This window comes from Amblyomma maculatum, chromosome 1 (genome assembly GCF_055883805.1).
Source record: "Amblyomma maculatum isolate TAMU_Amacu chromosome 1, ASM5588380v1, whole genome shotgun sequence".
In the NCBI taxonomy this organism is placed as follows: domain Eukaryota; kingdom Metazoa; phylum Arthropoda; class Arachnida; order Ixodida; family Ixodidae; genus Amblyomma; species Amblyomma maculatum.
Genome location: NC_139344.1, coordinates 43,863,764 through 43,890,275, shown reverse-complemented (window position 1 = coordinate 43,890,275; position 26,512 = coordinate 43,863,764). Strand labels below are relative to the sequence as shown.

The 26,512-nt window shown below is 43.1% G+C and overlaps 1 long non-coding RNA gene across 1 annotated transcript; it reads left to right on the top strand.

The window, feature by feature from the left end:
* The first annotated feature begins 7,246 nt into the window (after positions 1–7,246).
* Positions 7,247–10,055, top strand: LOC146202236 (uncharacterized). Its single transcript, XR_014703665.1, has 3 exons — positions 7,247–7,377; positions 9,305–9,433; positions 9,548–10,055. It is a non-coding gene; the product is annotated as an uncharacterized LOC146202236 (long non-coding RNA).
* Positions 10,056–26,512: the final 16,457 nt, after the last annotated feature.

Sequence of the window (26,512 nt, the reverse complement as noted above, 5' to 3'; positions counted from 1 at the left end):
CGTAAGGAGCACGAAAGGATTGTGAAAAAGGCCAAGCTTCGCTTCTGAATACGCAATTCACTTTTATCGGGGTCTTTAAACATCACATCGTGAATGAGCTCTATTTGGAAGGTCTTAATTGTGCTTCTTTTTACTATTGCAATCATGATGCATCGCCAAGTAAACAAATCAACATATTTTAGGCAGTTGGAAATAGTTAGGCAAGCAAAATGAGAAAGTAAAAATTGATGTTTGTCGGTAACATACACCTGTGTTGCCTTAAATCATTGAGCCGTGCATGCGCAGCCATCCTTTTATAAACCACAAATTCCTGCGGTAATTTCGCTTGACTCGCTCGATACCTTTATTTAATCACGTGATTTTTCTAACTACTGCAATTTTACTGTGCGTGCATTTCAGGGAATTCTGCCTTTTTCCAGACGAGGGTTCATTTTTGTTCGCGTAACATCCACATACACACAGTCGCTGAAGAGCAGGGGCATAATGCAATTGTAAAGACCAAATTCGATGCGGCGTCCTTATGCGCGAAGCAGCACAGGTAACTACATACTGCACTGTCACGTTTTTTCTCGTGTTTAGCAGCGGCCTCCGTCACACGATTATGAGGCCAGTTTCACTTTTTGGGTAGCACGTATCTACTATCAGGAGCTTGTAAATTCTGCCGCTGGTATTGCGGTGAAGGGGCGTCACTAAACCTTCGGAATGACAGGTGCACAGCTCAGATATAAAAGAAATTCAGCCACGCCTTTGCAGCACTTGTACGCAAACGTTATGCTATCGCCTGTGGTGCTAGCGCACATTCGTCTTCAACGTTTTTCTCACCTTCTACTCACCATTCTAATGGAACCTTACTTCCAACATACCGACGCTTCAATCGATATTTTTATGCGGGAAGTTTTCTCAATTTAACATTTTGGTAAAAGAGGCCGGGTCGTTTTCTTTGACAAAGATTTTGAGGTAAAACTTCGTAGTGTGCTTTTTTAACAATATCAAACACTTCGAATTCAGCGTACAACATCGTGATGTAGAGGCAAACAAATTTGACAAGAGAGCAAGATGAACTGTAGAAAACACCAGCTTATGATTCAAGGTGGTTGGAACCTACATTCACGGGAGCTCAGAACGATTCCCAAAAGGAGTCCCAGCAGAATTCAACATGCGGGAAAAATAAAGGAAAAACCCTGCTCACCGAAACTCATCGCAGTGCACAAGAAGGTCATTCAACAACATGGACGAAATTATGTCTACACAACGCCGGGATGAAAACAGCCTCAACGGTTACAAATATCGATCTTTGCATCATTTACCTATGGTCTACAGTGAGGGAATTAGCCTAGGGGAGTGTGCATAGAAGAGAAGGCGTATGCATCGGCTTCTGTACCGATCAAGTCCGCAATGATTTAGTGCTGACCTTTAACGACAGGAGGTCATTGACCACCACAGCCTGCCAGGACTCTTAGTGATTTCCGGCGTAATGATTTTTACTTGCTAATCTTAAGGAAGCGAATCGTTTCATCTGTAAATTCAAGAAAATCGAATTTTTACCGCCTACTTTATCCTGCCTTTGCAGTACCTACAAGATGCTGGTATGCAATATTATAAGCTTTATACCTCATTGAAATCAAAAAGGAAGAGGCTTTTTATTTTCCTTTCTTTCTTTTTCTTTCTTTCTTTCTTTCTTTCTTTCTTTCTTTCTTTCTTTCTTTCTTTCTTTCTTTCTTTCTTTCTTTCTTTCTTTCTTTCTTTCTTTCTTTCTTTCTTTCTTTCTTTCTGCTAACTCTTAAATTGTCAAAAAGGGTCTCAGTATTGCTGTGCTTAGGAGGTCCCCCTTCAGGTCATGCTGCAATTAAATCCACCGAAGTTTAAATTGACGACTGGGAATGTGGAAAACAAATGCTATCGCGTTATTATTTCTAGTGACTGAGACCGAAAAGAAATTCGTTAAGACTATGAGTTAGCGTCCGTCTTATTTAATTTCGGCGCTAGTTCCCGCCTAGTAGCAGCCATCCTTTTATCACGCGCATCGGTTATCTCGACATTAGATCTCGATAGCGACGTTCGTCTGAGGCCATCCGCCAGCCGTGAGCATGTGCGCGTCCAGAGGAATCGGACTCCCTCCCTCTGTACCCGGCGCCGTTTAGGTTTTTTTTTCTTTTTTTTTAGCGTGTGGTGTTTTTGAACGTTCGCGCGTAGCGTCTACAGTGGCGATAGTGTGACCTTAATAACTAGTTGAAAGTGTGCACTGCGCCAGCGAAGTGTTGTGAAACTGCGATCCTTTCGAGTGAAATGCGTCAATGAAAGAGTTTGTATTCTGTATTTTGTAATTTACTTTTTTGTTAAAAAGTTCATAATTCTTTTACAGTCTGTTTTTTCCGCCGTCATGTATATTCTTTAAAACCCTCTTTTTTGCAACAATCGATTCTGCAGTACTTCGGAAGCCGCACCATTCCTACTTTTGTGGGCTATGCCAATGACTCAATCAAACAACAAACCGGAGTGATAATTTTCTTCCTGGGGCAGGACTGTCACAAAGGTCTTTACAGGAAGGTAAATTTATATCAAATTCCGCTAGACCACTGCCCCCGACACATCAGAGCCCTTTGACTGACTGTGGCCTGAATGTGATCAACAGCATAACTGTAAGCTATGGCAATCTTATAAACCGGGGAGCTGTATTAGGAGGCACGTGAACGATCTATTTCGCCTAAGGGTACCCGAGAAAAGCAATAAGTTAAGTTATTGCCTGAGGCTGAATTTTCAACACACGTTTCCTTGACCTTGTTGGGCGATCGTTTGTTCAACAACATTTATTTTCGCATGGGCTACGCGTATCTAAAGATTCATTCTCAGGGCGACCAGGATGAAGGCACAGCAGAACTTCTACATAGTGTAGCGACCATTTCATCAACCTTGCTCACAGCGATTTTATATATCTGGAAATTTGATTTCTTCCATGCCTTAGTTATAACTCTCCTTTTCTCTTCTTCCATCTTTATTTCGCTTTTTTTTTATCTTCAGCCTATACTCCGTTTCATACATCAGGTGCAACGCAGCGAAAGCTACGCAAGTAGTCCGCAAGAAAAAATACAGGAGGCGTATCACTACGCGCTCGTTCTGTAGGCGAGTGGTTCCTGCCGAAACGGGCTCTATTCCGAGCATACACGTTTGCAATAACATGCTTCGCATGCTTAGACATCTTCAAAGAGCGGATGTTATAGAAAAAATGCGCACCAAAGAACCATTTTCTCAAAAAGAGATGCGCAGCACGGAGGGCACAGCCAGCGCCATCTGGTGGCACAGCTGGCAAGGTTGCGGGGCAGCAAAACGCGGCACGAACAAAAATGACATAGAAAAACATACAAATTAGCCGAATCCGACCTTTTCTCCCTATAAAAGGTGCTTTTTATGAAGTTGATGGCAAATGTAAAATGTATTAAGCTTGCAGACAAAGCAACTATTATTTTCTCTCGTCAAGAGCAGGCACTATTTTTTATCGCGGATGCGGAGAGCGCAAACAAGAGCTGTAGCTTTGGTAGTGTTGCACTTGATGTATGAAACGGAGTATAGTTCGTTCGAGCTCCGGCCAGTTTTTACCAGTAACGCTTCTTGTCGTTTAACCCCACTCACCTTTGTGGGGGTGCCCAGGTAAAGAAAATACACAGCAGAAAACAGCTTTGTTTGCCGCCCCGCAACTATCCTTTTCCTTTCCTTTCTGGGGTCATCAGTACCCTTCCATGTCCCTACCTCGTTTGTCACGTTCCCCAGCCTTCACTCGGCCGGCAGCGTCTTTTGCTTAGTGCCGCCGTCGACGCTCGTTTTGAGCAGGCCCGGAGTGTCGGGTCGGCGGGTATCTTGTGCCATTGATCACCGTGTCTGTACAGGTTTTTGGCCATTTGGCTCATTTTAAAGTTTTTCTCCTTTTTTGCTCTTTTCAGCCACCTTTTATCCTTCAAATTTTGCTCTATGCGGAATAAGCGATCAGGTTTTAGTCGGCGCATTTTGGGTCTTCTCCTGATTGCTTCGTTTGAACAAGCGGACTTTTTTTCTTTTTTTACTTTGATGCACCGCTTAAAAGGTCCTTATTTTCTTCAGAGTGCCCCGCCGACGACCGTGTCGCCTTGCTGTCTTGCAGTCCTGTCTCGTACCTCCCTGCCAGCAGTAAACGTGGCTTGGAATGCCGGTGGCTATATTTTTTTTTCCTATTTGAACTGCCTCTTCTAAGCAAATTTGTAAACGCGCGAGGGGTACAGCGATGGGTGCGCACACAGCCACCGCGTCACGTGTACTGCATGCAGTTGTGGTCCTTGAGATTTGATGGTTCATGGATCCATTGAGCTGTGCCGCCGAACGGTTTCTGACACAAGAGGCTAAACGCGCGCTTCTATGAGTTCGCCTAGCATTGTTCGCAAATGTCGCAAATGGCCTTTCGACGTGAGCGCGTATGAGAGTTAGGGATGACTCGCAGATAGAGATAAAGCGATTAAGACACCCTCCCTGCTCTATTGAGTGTTTCATTTTCACGCCGTGTGGGCAAGGGTGAAATGCATCGCGTACCTGCACTTAACGCTAATTTAATACTAATCCATAGTGTAATTTGTGCTTCGTGCTGTTTAGGGATGTAATTTCGTTACGAGATATGTGGTGCTAGGCGCTGCCTCTGGGTGGTCTATCTTCCTTGCATGCTTTCTTGTCTCTTGCATGCTGGTTGTTTCTCGTAGCGAGTAGTTTAATTTTTTCTTTCAGAATGCCGAGGTCTGCTGCCTCAACCGGCAGCGTCTCGTTGCGTGACGGATGATGATGTTAGTCAAATTTAGTGCCGTTTCTGCTGCCCTATCGATCATGGTTCGCTTTCGCCGAGTGCTAAAATCTTCGACGATCATTCATTACACCTTAATCCTAATTGACTTCTTCATATCAATACATCGTTTTATTATTTGGCCATAAAGAAAGTGTCTGACAGCGCAGTCGCGAAGTCCAATCAAATCTGAGGCTCTGAACCGATATAAAGATGCAATATCGAATCATTTAAAGTCAAAACAGACAGAGAAGGGTCCAGACAGTAAATTCGACCGAAAATGTCATAATTGTAACATCAGCGTGGTTCGACGAACACGGTAAGGTGAAGGAGCAAGCGGTTCAACGTTTCCACAGCCCCGCATGTAACCATCACACGCACTGCCTGTCGCGAGGCCGTAGTTAACTATTAAATAGTACAAAAACAAATCGACTTTTGCCAGCCACGGCATCTGCCATCAAATGCAGCGGCGCCCGAGCTGCGGTAAGGAATAGAAAGGACAACGAGAAGACAGGGATCGGAAATAAAAGAAGGGACATACGAAAGAAAGGACAGGGCAGGTTATAATGGTATAAAATCAGACAGTCACGTGGAAAGTGTACAATAGCATGATGCCCGCCGCCCATTGTCTCAACTTATCAAAGCTTGCCAATACGGATAGGTATCAAATGGCGGCACAGCACCGCCACAAACGCCACACAGGCTGCCGCATACAAGGAATACTCAGCCGGAGCGAAGACCCACCCTCTCTCCTAGCAGCGAAGAGACCTATCCAGCCATCTGGTCGGAAGGGGAAGTGGGGGGAGGCGTGCGCGTGAGAGGGGCGGAAACCGGTTGCTGGCCAGTTCCCGAATCCGATCCTCCAGAGAAGCGGTTTGCCTGCACTTGTCTCTTCGTCCCGTTGTCCACCGCGGAGGAATGGGTGCCTTGTAGCGAGCTAATGCGTGTAGGTGGGCAGGCTACAGTGGAAAATCAATTCCCTTCAAACGCCGTACCATTATCGCACTGAAATTAGCGTGTCCTTCTACCGCACTAAATTATACAGAAAGCCCCATTTTTCCCTGAGACTGCCCGTGCATCTGCCATGTCTGTAGCGTCGGTCCCGCCGAGCTGGGCACGAGCCAGCAAGGACTGCGCGCGAGTGCTGGAGACGTGCGGGGAAGTTACTTGTGCAAGCATATGCCGTCCTCGTTTCTGGCCAAGAACGTGTGATATCAGGTTGCTCCACGAGAGTCAAATCTTTTGTTGTGCATAAAGGATGGAATTTATCATCGACGTGAGAACAAGGATAGATCATTTGAAGAGATCGCTACAAATTTGGAAGCAGATTTCACAGGTGAGAAGGATTTATTCATCCGGTTGTCTTAAGGATTGAGATAAAACAGAAGTAGCTTTGCGATTGTTCCTGTGAAACTTATTCGCACTCATCGAGAAGCTAATCCCTGCATGGAACGAAACATGAATGTTGCGGTCGCGACTGCGCCGGCAATCGCCCGTGATGCTACTTCCCACTGAGCACAGAATATCTTGTAGCTGTCTTGATATGTCTATATTGGTCACATATATCTTGAGCTATCAAAGACATCTACAAGACGTCGCTTGGTGCTAGCCTAGAAGACATCATCGGCAAGATGTCTGGAATCTGTCTTGTGAAGAATTTTTATGTCTTCAGCTACGCAAGACAGTTATTAGCCGGCTTACGCCAGATGTCTTCTAAAGTTCTGCTTCAGAAGTCTACCATACTTCCTGACAAGACGTTTCAGCGTCACATATGCGCCTATAGTGCAATATGTACACAATTTAACTGGACGACACTGTTCTGCATACTCTAAGTATAAATTGTCAAAGGTTTGTTCTAGCAATTTTTCAGCTTGCAAAATGCTGTATCCAAAGTACCTGCGCTTTTGAATTAAGCATGCAATCTGGGCTGTTTCCAGCATGCAGGACCAATATGACACCAAGAAATGCTGTTTAGGCGATGGGTATCTGAACATAATGTACAAAAGCCGCTGACACCTTCATTTCTGCATCGTTTAGTTGGTGCAGCCCGTAGCCACACGCGTACTGTGTTCGACCTCGCTGGGCGCAGTCCAGTCCGTCGGAAGACTCCAAACTCCGAGTGTTCACTACGACAAAGTAAGCTAGCGATGTGTCCGTGTGTGATAAACGCCAGTAGTTCGCACAGAGGAACGATTTGCTGCGCCGATGTTAATACGGAACGCCAGCTATGCACGATCAGCCATTCCCAAACTTCGCGCGCCATGGCCTTTTTGCACCCCTCCTCTTTACAGCGAGATAGAAAATAGTGCGCCAAAATAATTACGCAAGACGCAGGTTGTATATACCGTTTTGAAACAAATACGTCATAAGCAACAGTTACAATTTACTTGTATAGCTTGTTTTATAAAATATATTTCAGATTTCTGTTGTTTTTAAAGTTATTGTATCAATTCGCTGCTCGGCCGCTGGCCATTTCGTCGTGTCGAGTCGTGTCTGCACGTTAGGCCGTTGGTTTGTGACTGCGTTGAAAATGTATCCCGCACAGTGGCTGCTACTTCTGGCTGCAAGGCAAGCTTCGGTGGGTGAGTAAGAAATTGGTTCTTCTAAATGAGTCACTTAATGGAGCAGTAAAGTGAATGAGTGTTTTCTTTTTCCGATAAAAATGCTGCAAGGACCGTTGTTTGCATCCGCCGGCGCAGGCTGTATGGGCGAGCAAGATAGCGCGCGCGGACCGTTTAGTCAGTACGAAAGGCGGTGTTTTATGGCGCATCTATAGTTTTGTGCATGCAGGAAGGTTTTGCGCTTGTAATTCCACTCGCCGCGTTTCGTGAACTACCATTGGCGGCGGAACCTCGCGATGTAATTCTTCAAAATGAGCTTGGCGATCCGACGTCTTTCGTTGATTGCCGCTGGTTCTAACACTTTCCCAGGAAACACAACTGGGCACTAAAGTCTGCATGCTTAGTGTGGCCTTCACTCTGCAGCAAGATACAGAAAATGCGCACCGTCGAGTGGAAGCCGTGCATTGTTTATGGCAGCTTGCAGAGCTCTATACGCGCTAAGTTATGCCGCGGTTGCGAAAAAGAACGATCTCAATAAGCCGCCTTAGAGGGGAGGGTAAGGTGCATTCTGGCCACAGCGACTCTCCCAACTGCTAGCAAAATACTCGCTGCCTGTTCACAGGCACAAGTTGGAACACATGGCGAGATAGGAACGGCGTACAAAAATTCTGCAGTGATTTAATTTTAATAGTTCATAAAATGTTTACAGTCAGCCATTACATTGCCACAACAATATTATGATCCGTATATATTCAGTGATTAAGTGATTTTACATTTTCATATAGTCAGAAAGCACAATTTAGTTCTTTTTAAGTTCCTGAACTGCATGCTGTGTGATGTGCTGGTGCTCTATTTACTTTGGTCCTCAGGTTTTTTTTTTTTTTTTATTGGCGGAAATGTTTTAAGAAATTAAGCTTCAGTTCAATTGGTACAGAAAGAAGTCGAAAGCAAATCTTTCGGAGGGACCTCGTATAACGAAAAGCCTATTATTAATACACAAAAAACAGATCAATTTCATTTGTTTTCTTGCTTCAGGGTCAATAGACTCTTCCTGTCCAGAACTGGGAAAAGAAAAGAGAGTACTTAATCTTAACTTACTTTTATGGCATATAGAATGTAGCCATGTTATAATATGGGTTTAGTGTATGCCTTCTGGCTGTCCTCAACAACAAAGCTATGACTCCACGCAAACCTTTTGATAGCATATGGACTCCTCCCAAAGTGAAGGTGTTTGGCATCAAAGGTGAAATGCCTTCATTTAATTTAATGCTCTTTTTCACATTGTGCTGTTGTGTCTGTGTTTGGTGCTCTTGTTTTTTTGTGTCTGCACGAATTTTCATGTAAACAAAACACCTAACAGCTCAAGCAAGTGAGCTATGCATTCTTTTTTTTTGCTCTGGGTGCATGCTCACTGTTTAAAATATTGCTTTCATTTGTTCTAGGAAAAACTGGTGAGATGCATACATACATAGGTACCTACATATATGCATACATAGATACATACAAAGGTAATGCATCCATACATAGATACATGATACATAGATTTATTTCTTCTCTACATATGTCGAATGAAACACTTGGCAAACTCAGAGGCAGAAACCTTACCCAGCATAGAAAGTGACTCTCAATAAAAAAAAGGAATGTATAAATCCGGAAAATGGTGGTTCTCTTCAGGTGTGTCTGTTGGTGAAGACAAGGAAATGTTTAGCCTTCGAGGTCATCAAGGAGTTCTTAATATACATATATTATACTCAGCACTATTTTGTGCTGCTGGTGCGTGTCTTGGTTAAACATATTTTTATTGTGTACTCAGTACTCTCAACCTTATGTGACATATTTTGAGGTTAAATTCTTATCCCATAGTAGAATTTGTGCCAGTGTTTTGTAGTCAGTGATTTGCTTTATAAAACTTCACAAGAAATCGTTAAAGCATTGGAACACCTTGCAGGTTGCCACCACCTCCACTGCTGCCTAGCAACTATCCTTTTCCTGTCTGTGCTGCAAACACAACTTAGCGATGAGGGCCACGGGACTGACATCTCACTGGGCAGTCATGGGCTACTGACTGAATACACAGGTATGGTTTGAATGTGCCAAAAACTTACCAAAAAGAGTTGCCAACAGTGGGACTTTTTCCTTCTGTTTGGGAGCTCATATATCTAAATCGTGCTTTTGATTTTAATCCTGGCAGGTGTGACATGGAAAGCCTTCAACACCAATGAAACTTAGTTTTGCCGACGTCACAAAAGAGTGGTTGGTGTTTGCTTTGTGAGAAAGACCAAGTCCACATCTAAAGGCACTGCACAGCCACCATGAACAGTGCCACGATAGCAAGCAGCTGGGATCAAGGCACCTTCTGTGCTCAGTTACAACTCAAGTTTGAAGCTTTGTAATTTCTCAAAGGTAGGCCTCCAACAATTGACAGAGAGGAGCCTCCCAATCAATTGAGCCACAAAGGAATTACCCCTTTCATGGCAGTAGGTGACAAAAAAGAGGCAGTGCAGCTGGTGTTCAGTACCGATAAAGAAAAAGCTGCCCAGCCTAGTTAGCTGTGGACAAGGGCTGGAGTGGTACCAGTGTTGAGAACGATCTGATTGGCAGAAAAGCCTCCTTTGAGGGATATTCGCCCCTTCATTCTTAATTTGTAACTGACTGCAGTGGATCTGATAGCCCTGAAGGTTTTTTTTTTTTTTCAATTTTCTCTGCCCTCTAGGGGTTGTACAGAATAACAGATGCACAACCCATGCCAGCTCCCTCATTTTACAATGCTTTCATGCCAGAATGTTGGCAGTGGTATTCAGACCTTGTTTGGTTTTTTTCAATGCCTTTTCTCCATGCATAATAACAGGCTATTTAGCATAACACAGTCGCACACAAGACAGAGGACACCACCGGCACTTACAACTGTTCAGCGGAAAGCAGCCGATATACATAGCCTACTCAGGTGATGCGCACGGGTACAAGGCAACATGGAAACAGCACCAATTTTGTCAAACTATGCGTGAGAAATTTTTCTTCAGTCTCATAAGAAAAACCAATTTGCTGCTGACACAGCTGTAACCTGCTTTTTTATATGAAGGGCTTGTAGTGTTTCATGAGCCGTTACCCACAGTTTTTACAATTGGTGTAAACCCTACGGTGCAAGACAAGTCGCTCACCTTCATTGTTAATGTCTTTTGCATGTTCCCTAAGTTGTCCATTCACGCAGGATACTGCCTGTGCAAAATAAGATTTTTCTACATGACAGTAGAATTTTATAGACGGTGGTGCACTTTACGAAATGCTGGCCATGTCTCTTCTGACAGCCGACCTGTTTGCTTTCGTAGCTTATGTGATGGCTTAGCTGAGCAAGCTTTCAGGGAGCAGAGGATACCATCTATACATTAAACAGGTTCGAGCTGTGTCAGCGACACTTCAGTTTTTCTTTGAGGCTGAACAGATATTTCTCATACCTGCTTTGATAAGATTGGTGCTGTTTTCCTGTTGCCTTGTACATGTGCACATCAGCAGTGAAAGCTATGCATCGACTGCTTGCCCCTAAATAAACAGTCGTAGTAAGTACACGTGGTGTCTTCTTTCTTGTGTGTGTCTGTGTTATGCTAAATACCTTCTTTATTTCTGAAAACTAACTATCTCAGCAGTTAACTTCCTTCTTTTTATACCAGCAGAATGTGAAGAGCAGCACCGTGTGCAATACTGAATTTTATTCTCTTTCTTTTTTTTTTTTTTTGCTGTGCCTTCTGTACTCCTCGCAAGCTGTTTGCTGCACTACAAAAGGTAAGGGCAGTTTGTGCCATCATGGCTGGTTCATGCTGCCCTTATCTTTTGTAGTGCTGCAAACAGCTTTTGAGATGGAATATAGTGATTGGTATGTACAATAACAGCGATGCAAACCTTTCGCTCCTTTTTTTTTTTTTACTTATGGTGCCTTCTAGTGTTTCTGGTAGAGTGATGTACAACCGTTACCTGCTCCCTTTTCCTTAGTGCTTTTTAGTTATGATAGTAGAATGTAACTATGACAGGCATGCAGCCATTGCATTTTTTTTCAGTGCATTCTAGTCATGCTAACAGGAACAGCTGCAGTGAAGCAGTCTTGGCTTCTTTTTTTTTGCAGTGTAGATTTTTTAATGGATTTGATGTCGTGCCTAATGCTCAAGGGTTTATACAGTTTCTACAAGATGTATGTATGACCAGCATTCAGTTGGTGACATGCATGCACATATAGTATTATGAAATGGAACACTGGTGATGATGGTCCTTTGTGAAAGCACCTTTTTCTGTATACTGAAGCTTTTTCATTCGAATTTGTTGCTTTGTTTTATTTTGTACAAACATTATGCAGACAGTTCGTTTAACCACTCAACCAGTTTTGTACACTTTTGCATACCTATCCCTGTTTATTTCTAGTCATTTCCTGTTCTTGTTTGGAGTATGGATATTTTCATTGTTTTTGTAAAGAGATCATTTTAAGCTTGGAGAGAACTGCATTATTATTTTGTCATTTTCATACCACTTGTAGTATCTAGCTTCTGTGCTTTTAACTTCATAGTGCATTGTTGAAAAAAATCAAATATATGATTTACACATTTTGTTTCCTAGCACCTTTTGCAGTTATTGCTGAATCTCCCAAAGAGCACCCAACAATGGCTGTCCACCATGCAGTGTGGCATGTTTTGTAACAAAACATGTGTACAGATCTCACTTACTGTTCGCAGTTTTAATGTCTTTGAGAATGAATGACAATGTGCATCATTCTTTTCACGTCGTGTTCATGAGTTGGCTCTTTCTGGTGTTTTCTTCCTTGGTACAATATTAGGCTTCAGAGAACCACATTTTGTCATTTGCATACTGTTACTTGTGGCTTTCCTTGCTGTAACATGCATGAGCTTGTTTAAGTTGCCTATTTGCAATGTATAATGCTGAGGAAATTAAAGAGTTCTGTAGTTTACTCATGTCATTTTCTAGCATTGGGTGCAGTTGCTACCAAACTTTCCAAAGAGCACCTGATGGCCATTAACCGTGAAATGTGGCACGCTTTGTAATAAAAAAAACATACGGTTCTCATTACCAGACAACAGTTGTACTGCGTGAGAATTAATGATCTACAATTGTACATCAGTTTAGCTTGCATCATAACTGAATGTGTGAAAGAGCACTCTCGGTGTGTGACGGCAATGCAGCTTTAGTTGTAGTAGCATCTGATGAGACTATATTTTATGTCTGGCAGTGGTGTTAAAAACCTCTGCAGAGCATTTCAGACAGTTTTGCGAGAAATAGCAGGGAATAAATAATTTAGAGCATTGCAGGAGATTCTAGAGCTCATTTTAGACATCCAGAATCTATTTTAATGATTTCTAGATGATGACTTGCAAGACGTCTTGTAGCTTAAAAAAGTGGGTGCATTAGCCGAGCTACAAGGCAGCTACAAGATGTACCAAGACGTATAAAAACGTCTTTCATATCTTGTCAATGCATCTTTTAAATGTCTATCAGCTGTCTTGGGTGCCGCTTCAGATGTCTATAAGGTGACTTGTTTATCTTGGGCAAGATGCCTTATAGCTATCTGCTAGACTGACTTGTGTTTAGTATGTTATTTGTCTTCCAGATTTCTAGGAGATATCTTGCAAGACGTCTTGTAGCCTAAAAAAGTGGGTGCATTAGCTGAGCTACAAGATCACTACAAGAAATATCAAGACATCTGGCAATGTCTTGCATATCTTGTCGAGACATATTATATACGTTTAGTAGCTATCTCAGAGGTCTACTGAGACATCTATCAGGCATCTTGCTTGTCTTGTCAAGACAGTTTATAGCCGTCTAATAGATGGGTTGGTGTTTACTGGGTTGATGTGCGCGCGAATGGCGCAATTAGCGGTATGCATGCACGGCAGCAGATAGACACTCAAGTCGCGCTCTGTTTTGGCACAATGAGTTGATTTTAAGGTTGTTCGAAGGCGGCTGAGGGCAGAGAGGTAGTCGCGCAGAAAAAAAAAAATACGGCTGGTAAAAAATTACCCTCTATATGGAACTGTCTGTAACACTGTTCAGTGTGTTATTACGAATTTTGTATTTTGAACTGAAATAAACATGCTGATACGCAACAAAGAAAAACCTAATGTTTTATTTGGGACAAGAAAAATATAGGCGGTTCTACATGCGCGAAAAAAAAATTGCTTGCCACTGCAGAACACATTATAGAATTTTTCTTGTAACCTCGCTACCTGACCCCGCTATTACCTACATACCTTGGGTTGTCGCGACAATTACGTCAGAAGGTTGTGTTACGTTAGAACATTTTGTTGTTGCGACAGAACGTTGTGATGGTACGTCAAAACATTGTGTTGTCTGCGGCGACATCACAAAGTTTTTTTGTCGCAACAGACAGAACGTTGTGTCGTTACGTCAAAACTTTCCGTTGTCTGTTGCGACAACACAAAGTTTTGACGTAACAACGCAACGTTCTGTCGCAACAACAAGACGCTCTGACGTAACAACACAACGTTCTGTTGTTACAACACAATGTTTTGTCGTAACGACACAATGTTCTGACGTAACAACAAAAGTTCTGTTGTCGCGACATAAATATCTGTAGTAACATCAAACATTTCTGTAGCGCGATAGAAATTTCTGTAGTACTACAGAAATTTCTGTAGTCTTTTTCGACTGGGTGGTCATCCCCGATTAGTCATCGCGGTGAAATTCCAAGCTTTTTGGGTGTTTCTTGCACCTCATTTCGGTTTTGTACCGAAAAAAAAAAAGTAAATAAACGTCGCGTTTGGTTTTGACATAGGACATCGTTTTCTTCACACTTTCGAACACGTCAGTTGGTTTTAGTAAAGTAAGTAGAGGAGGCTCAGAATTTTTGCCTCCGAATGGCTGAATGTCGATTGACACCACCGAAATGAAATATGCGACGATGTGTGGAGCGGAAATCACATGACAGTCTGATTAGGCGCGCAGTTTTGACGTCGAGGTCACCAGCGGCATTTTTCTTTTTTTACTGAAAGCATTTCCGATAACAAACATGCAAAGCAGAAAAAGAAAATAAAACCGAAGTCTAACGCTAGTTGTAATCCTTACTGCTTAGCATCAAGGAGCCACGTGGTCTTACTCAAAAAGATTCAGAAATATAAGCGTAGTAGCACAGCTAGCAGTGCGAAAGCAATTCCAAGCAAACACGCAGAAGACACGCGGCAAGATCTACCAAGGCAGCAGTTGTTGCTTCCCTCAGGAGATAGGAGCCTGAGTCTTGCACGAAGGCACATTCACGAACTGGGCTGAACCTGTTCAATCCGTTTCGAAATGATTTTTGATAACAATACCACGTCAATTCGATGTAGACAGCTATATGTCGAGACATCACCCATTTTTGCTGTGCACAGATAACAACTGGCGACCACGCCTTGCAGACTACTTTTTTTTTTTTGTGTGTGTGATAGGAAGGCAAATTTCCACTCCTTTGCAATGATAAAATCGGAAATAAATGGGAGGGAATGGAAACATAATGTTCAAAAATAAAATGACTTGAAACAGCATCGCCGCAGAAGAAACTGCATAAATATTCGCAGCATCTGCCATTTTCTTGGTTTAGAGAAATTGCTTCAAGGGTCTATCAACTTGCATCTTGAGCGTTCACGAGCATACTTCAGCCGACTGATTGGAAAGTCATTCTAAGGAGTTCTTGTGTGGACAGAAAAAGCAGGAGGATAAGGGTTAGGTGCAACAAGTGGCCCTGAACCAGCTCTGCCATTGTTCAACTCTAATCCTTCTGAAACGCTGCATGGCATAGTGAAACAACAAAACATTGGGGTGAGGTCAACGAATTGCCACCATGATTGATCTCATGATAGAGGAAGAGAGAAGGACAGGGACTGGTCATTTTGGGCAAGGGCTAAAAATATACAGGCACGAGGGACAGGCAAAGCGCTTTGTCCCATGTCTCTCGACCATCCCTGCCTCTTTTTTGCGCTTTGTCAAAATGAGCAAACTCCACCAACTAGCCCAAGAAACAGCATTGCAGAGAGACAGTGTGCCTAAAGCTCACAGCCGCTTTTTGTAAGCTTACAAAAGCTAGTAAATTCAGATTAGATTGACCAAAATTGAATACAATAATCTGGGCATGCACTGGGAAAATGTTTTGTCTAACATGAAAATGAATACATTCCGATGCCTGTGCTGCTTAGCATTCGTCAAGTTTTTTCTCTCAGTGTGGCGATTGAAGAATGCATAAAGGCATACCACTTCCCCAAAGTACATCCAAAATTGCGTCATGTTGGGGGTAGAAGTGGCGTGGGGTGAAGGGAACTACTGGAATACATAAGCCCCGACTTCAAACACACATGCGTCATGCACTGCCGCGCTAACGTCGTCGCACGCGTCAGCCAAAGCCGGTCTGCGCATGCGCGCAGCGCCTGCGTGCATCGCGAGCTCTGATGCTGTGATCTGTCCCTGCCAGATATCTGGCGCGTGCTCCACGCGTCGAAAACTAGCGAGGGGTTGGGACCGCGCGGCTGTCCCCTACTCCGTTCTTCTCGTCCTGAAGTCCACTTAGCTCCCCCTGCTTCTTTTCTTCACAGATTAGTTTTCTTCACGGTTTTCAAATTTTCTCAGTCCGCGCGCGAGGGTGAGCGAGCCAGCACCACGAACATGCAGGTGCATTCCCCTTTTGCGACGCCTACCGTGACGGCGGCGTTGACGTCGCGGCGCGTGGAAAGTGCTTTGGAGTACCCGCTTTATTTATGGCAGTTACGAGGGTTTACCTACAGAAGGAATGTGAGGATTGACAGCCATGTTTCTCAGTTCTTCGATTTTCCGTACTGTTTCCTCGGGCTGTTTTTCTTTTTTCCATCAATGATGAAACAAACCCTTCACACATTCGTGGGGACAATGTTTGCAAACGCTGTAGGTTCGCCAGTACTTGTCTAAATGGGGCGATCCCCCCCCCCCCCCCCCCCTTCTTCATTGGAACCGCAGGTGAATCAACAAGGGTATCTTATTGTACGATCCCCAGACATGTAAAAAGAATTCCGGGGCTGGTAAATTTCAAATTATGAAATCATTGTCAAGAAACACATGTGCTAGTTGCAAAGCGGCGCATATTTAGATAACTGCTCGTGATGTCTCACTTTTCTGGTCGTCTTATTGCTCAGAATATGTTTATTTATTTATTTTATTTACATTACCCCTCAGGGAGGCATTACATATATTTTGAATATATTTCAGAAATATCATGTTGCACTCACGCTCTCGAGTGCTGCTAGTATGGCAGTCCGCTTTCTCAACGCACCTTATAGCTAAAAATGTCGCAACAAGAGCGCAGACTGACTTAAAATTAGAGCTCGCGGTAGTTATTATAGCTGGAGTACCATTACCAATGTACGCTTACTACCTGCGCTGGTGCATTCGCCTTCAGCCCACCTGCTCATGTTGCTGTATATAGCACAAGGAGCTCAATCTAAAACATCAATCTATTCGTTGTGTCGTCTTCTGACCTTGTGCTCCCGTCCACGTTCCGCGCTGTCACCTCAAGATGCATAAGCAACACGCCCAAGCTGCTATTCTAAATAAAAACAAAAATGGGAGAGGGGGAGGGGCGGTTAGCTTACCGTCAACACTATATAGCCTCGTGTATTTCAATAGAAATGCCTCCACCCCCCCCCCCCCCCACCAGGGAAAAAAGAAAGCGGTCAGCGCGTTATGAAAAGGAAAGTACGCACACCCACATATATCAGCGCGCGCGTTTTTTTTTCTAATTTTATTACAACAGAAAAATTACCGACAATTACGTTACTTCCTAATGCGAAATTTGAGCGTATCTCGTTGGCTGTTCCAGCTTTTCGATAGATTGAGGCAAAGATTTCGAGCAAGACATGTATGTACAGTTACAGACAACTTTTTTATTTTATTTTTCACACGTATTTCTTCAAGAAACACTCCACTAACAGTTCTTGACTGTCATGAAGGAAACTTTGTGGATCAGGAGTTCGCGTAATGCAGCGTATGGACCTGTAGGAGCGTTGCGCAGCGAAGAGATAGCAGCGACTGACTGATGCCGCTGACGCCGCTAGCGAGTCAAGTCAACATGGCTCTGCGTTTCGGCTTAGGATGTATGCACCGCGATCCACTTACACCGGAAAACACCATCGCCGCCACAAAGTAAAAAGGTAGGGGGAGGGGGGGGGGGGGAGAACACGCAGCGGCGAATGGTGGCAGGAGTGTGCGCTGCCCTGGCTGCGGAGCTGGTTACGAGGGACAACGCAGACGGCGACGCGAAACGCAGGAACGGGCGCCAAAGAGCTGGGCTCTAAAACAAACAAAAAAAAAGAAAGCTGTTCAGCACGCCAAATGGCCACCTCAGGGCAGCGCGAGGAAGTACATGTCCGGACAAATTCTAGGGGCAGTAAGTAACCGAAGGGCGTCTTGCATTATTCTTTTGTTGCACATACAACGACAGAAACGAATCCTTTGACTCCAAAGAATGCCTCAGTGGCAGCCAGTTATGCATTTTACCGTGGTTAGCGTGAGTGATTGCCGTTCTACGCTTGTTATGAAAGCAGGTGATGCTGGTAGTGAATAAATAAATAAGTAAATAAATATATATAACGTACACTGGATTCGCAATGCAGCAAAGACGTACATCTAACCAATGAAGACTACAGAGGAGATTCAAAGGGGAAGGGTCGAGAAGGAGCGGTCTAACGCGCTTGCGAAACTAACCCGCTTCTAATGGCTACGTTGCCTCATAACTGTCTGCTACCCTCCCCTCTTCAATTCATTTCCCCCAAAATTTAGCCTGAATGCATTGCGGCAGCTGCGTGGTGCTTACCCTTTTGGTAGGTATTTCACACCTATTTCGCAATGCCGACTCTCCTCTCTAAGGTAAAATGAAATTGGCCATCGCCCTTTTCTCAGCTCATTAGGTTACCCACGTCAGTTTCTATGGTTAGAAAAGCCCGAGCTAAAAAAAAAAAGAAAAAAGAAAATGATTACTGTTGATTGAAACCGACTTTATTGCAACTTTATTATGTGCAATAACGTTTGATAAAAGTAGTTCTGCACCAGAGAGCTCGCAAGAATATCCTACTATAAATGCTATAACTTCAAAAGTGATAACAGCTCAAAAGATGGGTATCAAAGGAAAGACAATACAGGTGTCGATTTCAGCCAGAGTTCATGACGAAACCACCAAAGATGTATACTTCGTCTCACAAAATGTTTTTAGTACTGCGAAAGGCCGGGGCGCCATGGACCAAGAGCACTTGGACACTTGCGCGCGAGCGAGGCAAACGCGTTTCCCCTTTTTTTTTATACTTTGTAACTAATGTACAAAGCTCCCCCTGTAATTTCTTGTTATAGCTCCCCTCTGCACTTCCCCTCGCTTTCCTCTCCCCATAATTTTGCTTTCCCGCCGGCTGCAGCTTGGGCGCTTCAGATTTTAGATAGCAGTTGAAGCGGCCGGCAGCACTCTTTTCCTTCCTTTTGTTTGAATAACCACTATCCACACCACCTATAATAGGCAATTGTGCTCCCACTGTCACCCTTGCCGATTCGAGGGGTGCGTCGGAGCACAATTACCTATTACAGTGCGCATTTGAATGGGCCAGGGAGCCCCTGCCTTTAGCAGTGGTGCAAATCTCTTGTGAGTCAAAGTATAGTATACAAGGGCCACATAAATATCTTCCATCATATCGTACCTTTCCATTTTTGGTATACACTTGAGCTATCGTGAACATATGTCGACGATGTATCATCAACGCGCTCAATCTTCCACTCTATCCAGAACAATGAACAACAAAACGAGGTGGTACTTTTCATTTACGTTACGCACATTCCGTCATGGCCGAATCGAGCGGCGGCGGTCCGCGTCGCCGCTCAAGTTCAGCCGTGGTAAGGCAAGCTAGCACCCCGCAGTCCTGCTATCCGCAGTAGTCAAGCTAAGAACAGGTGAACGCTTCCCCCTGGGCATGGCGGGCAGAAGAATGGGGCTTTGAAAACCCACCCTCCAACAAAAGAAAGCTTCTCTACAAAGCAACGGTTGGGTCCCTCGGCCAACTGGGGGCAAGGCTGATAGGCACTTTCTCAGTCCTGAATCAGTGGCGTAGCCTGGTGGCAGAATTTGAACTAATTCCAAGATGGCCACCGTGGGACCCCCGCCTTAAAAGCGTTTAGGGGTAGCTCGGCTGGAAACGCTGATTGGTCCAAAATTTGTTACGTCATATATGACGTCACAAACGACGTCATGGGTCACGTGATATTTTATGATGTCATGTCCGGATGTAGGGCGCACGTGTTTTCCCTAGACTGTCCCTGGATTCGCCATGCTTTTCAGAGGCGCGACCCGGCGGCATGGCCGGCGGTGTCGGCGGCGCACCGCAAGCAAACGGCAGCTGGCCAGCCGATGGCCGCCGGCGGAGAGGCACGAGGCCTAGCTTGCATGCAGTGCGGACACCGTGGAAACGGCAGCGACGTCAAATAACATATGCACGCTTCGAGCCGCGAAGAGGTTTCCGAACCAGCTTGTCACACCACACGAATTGCCGGGGGAAATCACAGTTTAATTGCTTTTACTTTATCTAGATCTGTGTGAGACCTTTCGGCGACAAAAAGAATCGAGGTTCGCCAACGCAGTGTGACCTGTTCGTAGGCCCGCCGGGCGAATTTTCCAGTGACAACTGCACACCATGTTTGCGGTGATTTCGCTCTTCTGCACATTTCGTATATTTCCAAAACGTTTCCTTGCAAAATAGCTTTCTAGGTGCGACGTCATTCAGGCGCGCAGGCTGTCGGCAATGGTCGTCCGTCCCGTTGCCATGCGTCCCGATATAATTCGGTCTTTTTCTAAGCGAAATAGTTCATTATGAATTGTTTTGACCAGAAATGCGCTCGGTGACCGCTCATATTGGCTAAAAAGGGCCTAATTTCCTCACTCCAAACTAATGCGCCGTCGAATGCATATGATGCCGGCTATTAAAGCACATCCTAGCTGCAATAGCTAGCTAGTCGATGACTGTAGGGGGCAAAAAAAAAAAAAACTTTGAGGTCAAAGGGAATAGAGATACGTACTAGGTCATTCGACTCTACAAATTTTTTAGGTCAGAATTGTGATGCTGGGAGAGATATGTTGATTAGGAAAAAAAAAAAACTAAATAAGCTGTACTATTAAAGGATGACCTCTCACTGTTTTGGTTACCCTGTTGCCAAAAACAATTAGGTGCCTAATGAATATCCTATTCTCATTTGGGCTATGATTATTATAAAACTATGTAAGTCATTTCACATTGATCAGGGCTTGTTTTAGATTAAGTTTAATAAAGCAAATCCCCATCTTGCACTTGGAGCATAATGCCTTCATACCTCAAATAAAGTTGATGGAGCATATCATAAAGTCGCAATTAATACAACCGGATTTCAGAACATTCAGCCTCAGGATTTGAGGCTAACAAGAAGAAATGTTGTACATTGTTACTAAAGAGGTCATGTTATATATGGGTAACTATAGGAGCATTATAAGATGTGTACTTTTTAAGTAGTACAGAACTGTGCGTAGCCTTTAGAAAACATGAAAATATTGCAGCGTATATCACATGAAGAGTAATGGCATTGCATGTTTTGTAAGTGCCAGCATATGTTTGCTGTCAAATTGAGATCCATGTGATGCATGCATCTTTTAATGACTTAGTGCTTGTTCTTATGCAATGCATGGACCATTTCAGCTTGTCATGCCTTCGCATGTCTAATAGGTTATAAACAGCGTCTTACGTCTTCTGCATTTCTTTCACGGCAACAAGTTTTGCATCCGTCATATGTGTCAATTGTGATTTTTAACTGGAGCTGTAGCCTGAAACAGACTGCTGACTGCCATCACAAATTTGTTTGTTATATATTCACACACTGCATTTATTTTTGTTCATAAAAACATTGAAATGCTTTAATAACTTTCATTGCCTTGAGTAAATGTTTGTCATTCGTTGCATTGATTGCTTGCAGTCCAGAAATTCTTTACTTTCTTATTTGGCTATACCTTACACTTACAAACACATATAACCTCCTGAGACCGGGAATGCATTGGGTGCACAGATCTGTCTTTAACTTTCAGAATAAGTCAGTATGGTTATGAAGGTGAAAAGTGTTAAACGTTTTTTGAATAGCCCTGATAGTATCGGCTCAGTGCGATGTCCAATATATTGGACACTGGGATTCTACCCGTTCTTTTTTCACCAAACGCGTATGTATTTACATGCCGCAGGTAATGCTCTCAAACTCGTGTGCAATTTTTTTTTATTAACCTCTAAGGTAAAATGGTGAAAAAGAACGTAAAAGCGAGCATTCGTCTGCTCAAAAAAAAATCTTTCGCTTGCTTCTTCACTTTCTGTGGGCAATTTCAAAACATCTTCTGTCCTTTGTGATGCAGAAGAAGAGCGGGCATTTGGTGCAAAAGAACATTGTTTTATATTATAAAATTATAAAATTTTAAATTTATAATTTATGATGCTATAATTTATAAATTTTAATTTTTAATTAAAATGATAAATTATAAAATTATAAACTTGCGTCAGCTGTCTCATCAGACATGCGAGGCGGGTCTGCTACACAACAAATAGAGGCGATTTTGTCCGCAAGCCGCTAAATAACAATAATACTCGTCTGCTATTCATAACAAGGCCGTGGCAAAAGCGCGGTCACAATGACCGGGTTGAGTCCCAGCGTCCAACACATTGGACACGCGAAATCAAAGGACGCATGAATAAAAGTAAGCGCTTGAACAGTTTAAATTTCTTATTCTGCACATTCGCTGTTGTATTACCTTTAATATAAAATCAAAGATATGCTTTGAAAGCAGGTAGAAATACGAGAAAAAGGACTTACTTCGCCTACAGGTGCCATCAAACGCCGCGCCGCTGAATGTCGCCCTTTTGAAAATTTTTGGCGGGAATTTGAACAATGCGTTTTCATCTATGTTGCATAGATGACGCTAGCAGGTGTCCAATATATTGGACTGCAGGGTTTTATGAGGATGAATGCCTTGGCATAGGAGTACTGTCTGATTACTTAGTGTCCAATATATTGGACAAATCCCCATAGCCGGGTCTCAGGAGGCTATAGTTATATATGTGCTACACTATTTTTACTTCCATTTAGTATCTCTTTCACACAACCTCAGAGTTTAAAGACAATTATTTATCAAACAGCACTTGTGAATATACCTAAGTGGACACTTTTTTAATTGCACAATGATGGCATAATGCAATGAAGAATAAATTAATGTGGTCCACCACTTCAGTTTGCAAAAGACTTATGAAAGAGAAAGGTAGCATGCACTATAGGCAATTTTTAACAAATTTTTTTGGCCATATGCCACCTTTTATGCAACTAATATGTCAACAGCAAAAAAGATAAAAATAAAAAAATAAAAAAAAGCTTTCTTATACATTACTAAGGTGCAAAGATGAGTAAAACGAGTATTTGCTGAATTTCTGGCTGTCCAGACATTGTGGGATTGCTTTTCAGGATATAAAAAGGCATTTTTTTTAGCATAAAGGAGGGGTTAGAAACCTTGCTGTCCCTATGGGGTGTGAGGACTGCACTGGGTGCAGTGCTCAGGAAAGTGTGGCTGGGAAGGGGGGGGGGGGGGAGAGGGTGGTAATGCAAAGAGAAATGAGTAGGCACGGATGCTTTTTTAGGAAGTGCAGTTAGAGAAATATATGCAAGGCAATTCACATGCTGCAACACTGTGGGCCTTAAGTCCTTTTCCTCAAGAGAATGCTTTCTCTCTTTTGTTGCTGTAGGAGAAGGTTATTGTTAAAATGAGAGATACAAGTCAGTCCATCATGAAATCAAGCCTGACAACCCCCACTATCACTCCGCTGCTGAAGACCACTTTGAGAGTAAATGTATTCTGTTAGCAAGACATCACTGCTCATTGGTACCTTTTTTATTTGCATGGAGGCTACAGTAGTCTGTGCCATTGCTTTTCTATGTTGCTTGCACCTATAGCATGCAGTACCTTAAGTAGTAAATGCTGCACAATTTCATTTGCAGACAAAGCACCTATATCTTGACAAAGTGGTGGCAAAGATGGATGATTTAAAGCTCTTTCTCAAAGATGATGTGTGGCCACAGTGTGCAAGGCTATTGCGCAGAAATTCATAAAATCAAATGAGCTCAGAATATCAGTAGACAGGCCCCAGAAGTTCAAAAAGCGTATGGTAGGGGAATGTGTCTGAGGTTCATTGTTTTCATTGCAGTAAGAAAATAAAAGGGGTGATGCTTGACTGCACTGGTAGATTTTATGCCGAGCTCTGCATTAAATCAAAAGCGATTTTAGAAGCCGCAGAACATATCTGGACCATCCTCTTGAAGTGAAGAGATTTCTTTATTCTACTGAGGGAGCTCTCAAGCCTTAAAGTATGTTTTCCGAAGCTTACATCCTTCTACGACAAGCTGTCTGATAGAACACATTTCATCGAAATGCCATGGCTGAGGAGACACCTCAAATTAAAGTGGCAAGCATTGGACTCGAAGAGGCCAACAGTTAGGCAGCATTGGAGTTCCCCAGATTGAGATTTTCTAGAGCCTCTCCCCAGCCTGCAACTATTCCTAGTATATGAGTGTCTGTTGTATCCTGTGAGAGGAGGAGGTTGTGTCCTGTGAGGAAGAGGACCTATGATGGGTCAGTGCACGCTTTCAGATCTTGCATTATCATCTCTCGTAGGTGAGCTGGCAAAAAACATTTTGACAAACCGAGTAGCAGCTTTGAAGCCTTAAAGACCGGAAAATGAAAATGTTGGCATGTCGGGTTTTTTTTTTTGCTTTATGCTCTTTAGATCAATACCAGCTTTCAAAACAAGATATATAATATCTGAAATTAGTTGCTCAAAGCAAGATGACTTCAGTGTTTCCCACTTTTTGTACACAAGCGATTTCTATAATTGATCGAGGGGTATGCTTATTTCATTTGTGCGGCAGGCTTAATTATGCACTTGTCCCTCTGCAAAATTTGTCTTTTACAGCGTAGTTGTTGAAGGCCTCAATTATGACTGCTTGTTTGTTTTTGTAACTTCAGTTCTCTTCTGTGTGTTCGAGTTGTCCTTTCACTATTAGCATGCTTACTTCTCAAATGGCATTTCTACGCCCATATTTGCATGTGAACGCTCAGTCTAACATTCTAGCTGGTTCGTATTTACTTTATTCTTTGTCACTGTGGCCGATGTAATTGCAGTTGTCTTGTGCATGTTCAAAGCTTTCAACAGTCCTTATGAAGAGTTTGTGGAAACTGTGGAAACATAAAAAATATGAACTGCAATACAGCACATTGTCCAGTTCTCAAGGCTTTTGCTGGCACTGCGCTATGCCTGATGTAAACGAAATTGTTCACAATGGCACCGTGTTATAATCTTGGTCGCATCTGCCACTTTGCCACTTTTTAGTTACTGTGCATGTTACCAAGTATTTCTACATGCTCAAAGTTTGCAATTCTTGTGGTTTTTATATGCCCTTTTATTTGAGTGGTCCCAATCTAGAAATTCATGTCAAAAACCTTTACTTAGTTCTTTACAAATGCACCTTTCTTAAGAAAAGAAAAAATATGACACATGCCCCTCGTAATATAGCTTATTATCAGTTGTGGGGTATGCTTGTTACGTTGAAGTCTTAAGAAATGAAGGAAAAAAAAATGCCAGTAATAAACACACTATTATCAGCATACATGATGAGCTGAACACTGTTGTCAATATGAATTATGTCATTTATGTACAAATTCAGCAAAAATGTACCTAATACTCTTCATTGAGGTACTAAACAAAACATTTAAAGGATGATTTGTTTTTGTTACTGTTCATCTGATTCCTTGAATGGGACTTGATTCAATTATTTCCAATACCTTTGCGAGTGCTGGTAATTCAAGAAAATATCTCTACGAACGTGTGCTCTATGCTCTAGCAGATTTCATAGAGTTGCCCGATAGAATATTGAGCTGTTATATTAGCATTGCATGGCATGTTAATTGGATGTGAATCATGTTTGATGTTCACAAATGCATGCCATTTCCATAATTTCGAATCCCTTAATTGTACGAAATGTTGGCACAGAGCTGAACTGCTGCCATTGAATTGGACTCCAAACTGTTGACTGGGGGCCAATATCCAAGTTGGAAATGGTCATTTCTGATTTTGATTTGGCCTGAACTGTTTTGTTAAACTTGGAACAAAGCCATACTGCCGCGGTGCAATCCATCGCTACGTACGTGGTTCGGCCAGAACAGCTCTTTAGACACAGTGACAGACACAGAGAAAAATGACAATTTTTATTTAAGAAACAGCCAACAAAAGTGAACTGAAAACATGGCAACCGCTCACCCCGTACGTGGTTACTATACAAAGGCACACTGCACTTGAACCTTGTCTAGGACGCCTATCGCGTCGGATGCTTTCGTAAAAAAAAATAAAAAAAAAGTGAACACGGCGTTGTACATGACATCGAATCCAGGTGCGTACACTTCTGTCTTTTCCCTTGCTCTCGAGTTAAGCGATCCTTGGATGGCGACTAGCCTTCGAAACGTGATGAATTTATATGAAAAAAAATAAAAATAAAATACACAGCGGCACCAAGCCGCGCTGTATATTGTAGCTTATCGCGAGGCCTATAGTTTGTCGTCACCGCAGCACTGGAAAGAACGACGCTGGCCACGTGCTAGCTGCAGCAGCTGTGGGAGGCACGAGGTAAGTGGGAATTAAGCAGTACAGTACTTTAAGCAGCAATATTCAAGACGATTATGCAGTTATATAAAATGTTGATACTCCCATTAACATCGCTGAACAAAGCCGCACCACGCTGAGAATACTCTAGCTATTAACCCTGTTAGCGTTCGTCGCGGCAGCAGAATGACGCTTGCCACGTGTTCTGTAGCTGCTGCACGAAGACTCGGAAGAATGCGTGAGGGAAGCAGGTAGTAAGCACTGTAGCACTTTATTAAATCAAATTTGACACGATTATGCCTGCGTGTATTTACGTATAACCTGGTAAAGAGGCCTAGTGCGCAAGTTATTTTGGTGGCCGCGGCGATTGATACGAAGCCACGTGCAACATAGAGAGGGAAGATGAGTACGGGATGTGCGACTGAGGTCTGCCAGGAAAATTGGGGCGGCCCTGAAAAGAGCCG